Source organism: Myotis brandtii, unplaced genomic scaffold (assembly GCF_000412655.1).
Source record: "Myotis brandtii unplaced genomic scaffold, ASM41265v1 scaffold318, whole genome shotgun sequence".
NCBI lineage: Eukaryota > Metazoa > Chordata > Mammalia > Chiroptera > Vespertilionidae > Myotis > Myotis brandtii.
The window spans coordinates 863525-871205 of record NW_005362190.1 but is presented as its reverse complement, the minus strand read 5'-3'; the positions used below and the strand labels follow the sequence as shown (position 1 = coordinate 871205).

The 7681-nt window shown below is 42.7% G+C and overlaps 1 pseudogene; it reads left to right on the top strand.

Annotated features, from left to right (window-relative positions):
- The first annotated feature begins 1155 nt into the window (after positions 1 to 1155).
- On the top strand, positions 1156 to 1909 carry LOC102246342 (annotated as a pseudogene).
- Positions 1910 to 7681: the final 5772 nt, after the last annotated feature.

Genomic DNA, 7681 nt, shown 5'->3' with positions numbered 1-7681 from the left:
TACAGAGCTGCAGTGGCAGGCGCAGCGGGAGCAGCACCCAGCCAGGGCTCAGGCTCCTCCCTGGCTGCCTGCCGCTTCACGCACTACTACATCCCTTAGGCAGTGGTTCTCAACCTATGGGTCACGACCCCTTTGGGGGTCGAATGACCCTTTCACAGGGGTCGCCTAAGACCATCGGAAAACACATATATAATTACATATTGTTTTTGTGATTAATCACTATGCTTTAATTATGTTCAATTTGTAACAATGAAATTGGGGGTCACCACAACATGAGGAACTGTATTAAAGGGTCACGACATTAGGAAGGTTGAGAACCACTGCCTTAGGGGATGTTGGACTGCTGGTTTCAGCCCGATCCATGGATTGAGAGAGGGTGCAGGACAGGCTGAGGGATCCCACCAGCGCATGAATCCGTGCACCAGGCATCTAGTTCTTTTTATATGTGTGTAAACTGAGGTCCAGAAATTGAGAAGGAATTGATCAATGTTTCAGAGCAATTTCCAGCTAGAGTTCATCTGGGATGCAGGCCACTGGAAACAGAGTCCATGTTCTACCATGCTGATTTATTTGGACACAAGATGGCATTTCTGATCCTAAATCAGCAGTCGTCCCCCTAGGAGGGATCAGGAATTCCTTTACAGCATCCTTTTTAAAGGCACCACTGGGATGTGAGCTGGGAGCTAGCAATCAGAGAAAACATGTGTCCTTAAGGTCAAGGTCTGAAGACATCTCTAACTTCAGTTTCATCAACACTTAGCTATAATACAGCATGAGGTAAAAATCAGTTTACAGTTCTTCCTATGGAAAATAATACAATAATTAATAAATAATAATACAAGAATAGATTCTGTGTTTCACATACAACTGTAAACAAATTTTTGCCCCAACCTCTATGTTAAGTCAACTGACAGGATCCAGGAATCCTAAGTGGAAATGAAATATAATCTATTAAAAAAACAAATAAGCAGGACCAAAGAGCCAACCAAAAGGAGCTGGAAGCCATGGGAAAGAACTGAGAGTCACCTACATGAAGTGACTGAGGGTGCAGCAGGAAAGCACCCATTACTCAAATATGACATTTTCATAATAATTCTCCCCTAGTGCCTAGAATTCCACCACTTGTTCATCATTTGGATTTTCAGGTATTTTCACATGGCGGCCATCTCCAAGAGCAACATCAACCTCTGTGGCTCCCACTGAGGTGTGTCCATTGGGGAAGACGGGCCCTCTCAGATGGCCCTGGAAGATCTGGCCATGTTTCGATCAGTCCCCATGTCCACTGTCTTCTACCCAAGTGATGGGGTGTCTACAGAGAAGGCGGTGGAACTAGCAGCCAATACAAAGGGCATCTGCTTCATCCGGACCAGTCGCCCCGAGAACGCCATCATCTATAGCAACAAGGAGGATTTCCAAATCGGACAAGCCAAGGTGGTCCTGAAGAGCCAGGATGACCAGGTGACTGTGATTGGAGCTGGGGTGACCCTGCACGAGGTGGCTGCTGCTTTCCTGATGAAGAAAGAGAAGATCAACATTCGCGTGTTGGACCCTTTCACCATCAAGCCCCTGGACCGGAAACTCATTCTTGACAGTGCCCGGGCTACCAAGGGCAGGATCCTCACGGTGGAGGACCACTACTACGAAGGTGGCATAGGTGAGGCAGTGTCCTCTGCAGTCGTGGGCGAGCCCAGCGTCACCGTCACCCGCCTGGCCATCAGCCAGGTTCCAAGAAGTGGGAAGCCAGCTGAACTGCTGAAGATGTTTGGCATTGACAAGGATGCCATTGTACAAGCTGTGAAGGGCCTTGTCTCCAAGGCCTAGGAAGGGGCTTCTACACATTCCTGAGAGATTCTGGCAGGTGCTCAGAGATGCACTGAGAGGAGTAGCAACTATATCTTTTATGAAAAATAAAAGATTGTTTTATTTGTTTGTGTGTGTGTGTGTGTGTGTGTGTGTGTGTGTGTGTGTGTGTGTGTGTTTTGAGTCCCTTATTGAAATAGAAACAGTCCTGGAACACATGACAATACTTTAGGAATGAACCTGTATGTTATAGCCTGGATTATGTTCCTCCCAATGCGCCTATATTGGAGACAGGACCTTTGGGAAGCTAATTAAGGTTAAATGAGGTCATTAGGGTGGGATCCAAATCTAAAATACCTGGTGTCCTTATAAAGAAAGAGAGAAACAGCCTGGCTGGTGTTGCTCAGTGGTTGAGTTTCAACCTATGAACCCAGAGGTCACTGTTCGATGCCCAGTCAGAGCACATGCCCGGGTTGCAGGCTTGATTCCCAGTAGGGGATGAGCAGGACACAGCTGATCAGTGATTCTCTCTTCTCATTGATGTTTCTAACTCTCTCTTCCTCTCTGAAATCAATAAAAATATATTAGAAAAAGAGATCAATACCATGTATACCTCTCTGTTTCCATGTGTGCACAGAGAAGAAACCATACAAGGACACAGCAAGAAGATGCCTGTCTACAAGCTGGGAAGAAAGAAACCAACAGATAGTGCCTCCATCTTGCACTTCCTGCCTCCGGAAATGTGAGAAAGTATTTCTTCTGTTCAAGCCACCCAGTCTCCGGCATCTTGCTAAGGCAGCCCAAGCAAACCACTGTCTAAGTGGGTCAGCACTACCAAGAGGCTTTGAATGCAGCCTCTGCATTTCCTTACTCACCAGGCCCTTCTCTTTTTCGTCAGTGTTACACCAGTCTGTGTGAGCTCTTACCCACTTCTTTCTGACTGCAGTTTCGGTTTTCTTGTTTGGAACTTGCTATTACCCTCTACCTGAGGTGGTCAGACTTCATTTTTCTGCTTTTGATCCTCATTCCACTCAAGCAACTTTACCTCACATCCCTCAAATCTTCCTGACCCGGATTGATGCTCTCTGGGTCCTAAGAATATTATATTAATGTCAATTATAGTAAGAATACTATTCCTACAGTTATTATTGAGAACAGCTCTTTCCATTGAAGATACTAGTATATCACATGGTTGCCAGTTTCCCTAGATTAGTTGTGTCCCTCGTTACTCTGTTTACAGTTGAAGACACAGGTTAATTTAAGCAAGGTCACATCCTCAGTCCTTCAGTAAGTGGTAGGGCTGGTGTCCAAACCCAGGCTGGCTGACGCTCAAGCCTATATTCTCTTTGCTTTCTGTCCCTGCTCCAGCTGTTAGATGAGGCAAACCCAGCCCATCCCGCAGTGAAGGTTCAGCCCTTCCTGGGCTCCCGTTGGGCTTAGGGAAATCTCCCTGGAGAACAATCTGGTACTGTGATTCTCAGAACCTCCTGAGTTTGTCCAAATTAAACAAAGGTTAAGTTGTGAAGGGCAGGCTGTTGTTTTTAAGAATTTGAATGGTTGACTGGCTTCTGTTTTCAGCAAGTCTAGGATTAATAAAGGGTAAATCGCCAAGCATATTTTACATGCCACATTAAACTGGTGGGATTAAGTGTGCACAAAAAGTAATTGCTTTTGATGTGAATAAAGCACAAAAGGCCCAGACAGAGGAGGGATGCCCGTTAATTTATGGTCTGATAGGAGACTTTCTCTGCAATTATCATCTCAACTTCAATGAGTGTAATATACAGTAATGCTAAAAGGCACACGACACAGAAGCCACTGCATTTTCAACTCTTTTAGGAGGGCACACTGTTCTCTCTGCAGGGGAGGCCCTGCAGCGCCTCCCTGATGCTGGCGGTTTCACAGCTAAGGAAGGCAGTCACTCCTGGAAGGCTGCTGGCACGCGGATGCCTCTCAGAGGAGAAGCAGAGGGCACCCAGGACTCTCTCTCGGTACCCGTTTCCAACAGGCCACCCAGGTTTCCTTCTGAGCAGTTGCGACCAGTCATCTCCACATGTTACTTGGAAATCACAGTTTTAAATCAGAGTCTTGAAAATGACTGAAAACTTGGATTTCTCCCCAAATCTTAATACTTTGAATTTTCCCAGAATGACCCTAAGGGATTAGTGCAAAAGGATGAATAATAGCCCAAATAAATCCTTTAAAAATGAGTAATTCCTGGAGCAGTCTAAAGTGCAGTACAAACTCTTTAAAAGGTAGTTCTTTGAGAAAGAGGAATCTGAAGGATAAGTGGGGTCAATGAGTTTTCAACAGAATGTTGTTTGGGTTTCAATTGTTGTTATTGAACATTTCTGTGTCCTTCATAAGAACACAGCTGAAATGATTAACCATCATGCCATGGGATGTCCCTTGTTCAAGGATTTAAAGAATAAATCTCTGCTTAAGTTTGCCCTCTCCTTTCCCTCATGCCCCACAAAGGGTTGCTTAACTATATGCTTTTTTTGACATAATAATCAAAAGATTAAAGACATTTTTACAGCCCACGAGTTTCAACATATTCAATTCTAAAGCTTAAAAGACCTGCTCTGTCAGATGGACTCCATTCCATCTCATTCTTAAGTATTCTGTGGTGCACTGTGCTCTAATCCATTCAGTCACAAGTCCTTTAAGATGTAGACAGAGTGCAAATCCTAAATTCAATTTGTTGTTAAGAATCGGTACAGCAGCAGAAATCAAGGATTGGAATGGGCTTGAAAGGTCACCTAATCTAACCCCATCTGAATCTTGAATTCCCTCTAGGCATCAGGGCCAAGGGTCTGCCTCCCTCATGTCCGAACAGTCAGTGCACCCCACCCGTTCTGCGTTGTGTTGCACGTGCTCCTTTCCTGGTCTTCCTGTATGCTCCTTGATGGTGGGGAGTAGAATAATCCAACAGTACCTTATTGGTTTGGATATATTCAACCTTAATATTTGTTGATTGATTTCAGTCAAATGCCAAGTCTCCTGGCCAAGTAAAATACTAATATTTGAATTATTCTTTATTGATAACTGTGGAAGCAGAAGACTGGCCCCCAAACGATGCACACATATTAATCCTCAGAGCCTGTGAGTATTTTACATTATGTGGAAAAAGAGACTGTGCTGATGTGATTAAATAAAGAATCTTGAGATTGGAAGATTATCCTAGATTGTTTGGCTCAATCTAATCACAAGGGTTCTAACAAGAGAGAGGCAGGAAGGTAAGAGTCAAAGAGAAGCTATGATGATGGATGCAGAGGTCAGAGGAGAGGGATTTGAAGACGCCATGCTGCTGGGTCTGAAAATGGAAGGGGTACACCACCAAGGAATTCAGGCAGCCTCCAGAAGCAAGAAAAAGCAGGACAATGGACTCCTAGAGCTTCCAGAAGAAACAGGTCTGCTCTTTATTTTAGTCTGTTTCTGACATCTGACTTCTAGAACAGCAATATTACAAATAAATCTGTGAGATTTTAAAAACTGAGCTATAACTGACATATAACTTCATATTAGTTTCAGCTGTACAAAATAATGAATTGATATTTACATATATTCAAAATGATCACTGCAATAAGTCTAGTTACATTTTTTTTTGTGGTGAAAACTTTGAAGATTTAAAAGTTCCTTAGTAAGTTTTAAATATGCAATAAGGTATTATCAACAGTATAATCACCATGCTGCGCCTTACATTGCATGACTTTATTTTATAACAGGAAGTTTGTACCTTTTGACTCTCTTCACCCATTTTATCCATCCCCAGCCATCCATATGACTCTGGCAAACCCCAATCTGTTCTCTGTATCTATGAGCTCAGTTTTATTTATTTTTAAGATTCCACATCTAAGCGAAATCCTATACCATTTGTCTTTCTCTGTCTAACGTATTTCACTTAGCATAATGACCTCAAGGTCTGTCCATCTTGTTTCAAATGGCAAGTTTTCATTTGTTTTTATGGTTGAATAATATTTAATTGTAAATATATAGCATATTTTCTTTACCCATTCATCTTTTTATGGACACTTAGGTTATGTCCATATCTTAGCTATCATAAATAATGCTGCAATGAATATGACGTGCATATACATTTTTTGACTTAGTGTTTTTGTTTTCTTCAGAAAAATACCCAGAAGTGAGATTTCTGTATCACATGATATTTTCATTTGATGTTTTTTAGTATCTCCATATGTTTTCCACAGTGGTTGCACCAATTTACATGCCCCCAGTAGTGTACAGGAGTCCCCTTTTCCACATCCTCCAACTCTTCTATTTTACATTTGTGTTGTCTTAAGCCACTACATTTGTGTTAGTATATTATAATGGCAATAGCAAATTGCTAAAATAATTTTGGCCAGTCCTAAGTCATCCTTCTTAACCTTGGGCTGGCTATAGAGTCCTAGAACAAAACAAGAAATGAAGAATATGGAGGGGCATTTGTTCTGATCAGAGGACACAAGGTGGATGATTTTACTTCTCCAGAAGCTTCATAATATTTGTTTTTTTCAATATTTAATTTCTTTATTGATTAAGGTATTACATATGTGACCTCATCCTCCCATAACGCCCCCCCACCCCACACACACACTCATGCTCTCATCCCCCTGTTGTCTGTGTGCATTGGTTGGGCTTATATGCATGCACACAAGTCCTTTGGTTAATCTCTCCCCCTTACCCCCACCCTCCCCTACCTTCTCTCTGAGGTTTGACAGTCTGATCCCTGCTTCTCTGTCTCTGGATCTGTCCCTATTTCATCAGTCTATGTTGTTCACTATATTCCACAAATGAAAAATTTTATTATTTGCCTATTTTTCTTAACTGAGAATTAAATATTTGAAAAAAGTTTCAGATATTTGAGAATTCTAGTTAGTTAGAATCATCTCAGGTTTTAGTGTGCTTTTTGCTCTTTGTAATTTCTTCTTGTGTGTATTTAATATATACATACATATAGCCAATGCTAGACATGTAAAAGCAGGTATGCATAATACATTTCAAACTTCTAAGACTGAAACAAAAAATGAAAATACCTGTTAAGATTCCTTTTTTTAATTCCTCATCTGAGGATATGTTTTTACTGATGAGAGAGAGAGAGAGAGAGAGAGAGAGAGAGGAGAGAAATCTCGATGTGCAAGCAAAGCATCGATAGGTTGCCTCCTGTATGCACTCAGACCAGAAATCGAACCTGCACCGTTTGGTGTACAGGATGATGCTCCAACTGACTGAGCCACCTGGCCATGGCCCTGTTAAAATTCTTATTAATATTAGTAAGTCATTGCCCATGTGTAAATAAATTTAAGAAATACATTCTCAAATGGAAGATGGGAGTATAAAAGTAATTTTTTCAGGAAAAAATTGTCACTCTACATTCATAATATCTACACTAATAAAAGAGAAACATGGTAATTAGCGTACGACCGCTCCCCTTCCCATTGGCTAATCAGCATATCCTTATGCAAATTAACTGTCAGCCAAGATGGCGGCCGGCAGCCATGCACTGAAGCGAGCAGGGAGGCTTGCCTGCTCCAGAGACGGCGGACTCCAACGCTCCCCTCCTGCCGCTGCCGGCCTCTCAGCTGCAACTCTAAGCAACTATGTACTATGTTGCAAATAAGAAGCTAAACAAAACCTCAGAAACCGGCTTTCATTCAGCCAGGCTTCAGCCAGCCGGACCGCAACATTGTATCGATGTTTTCAGCAGCGAGGCCTCAGAGCTAAAGCCGGCCCAGAATAAAAAAAGAAAAAGAAAAAAAGGAGCGGTTGGGAGCTTCAGTCACCCGCTTCCGGAAAACAGCCCTCAGCACCTCACCCAGACTGGCCAGGCACCCCAGTGGGGACCCCCACCCTGATCCAGGACACCCTTCAGGGCAAACCA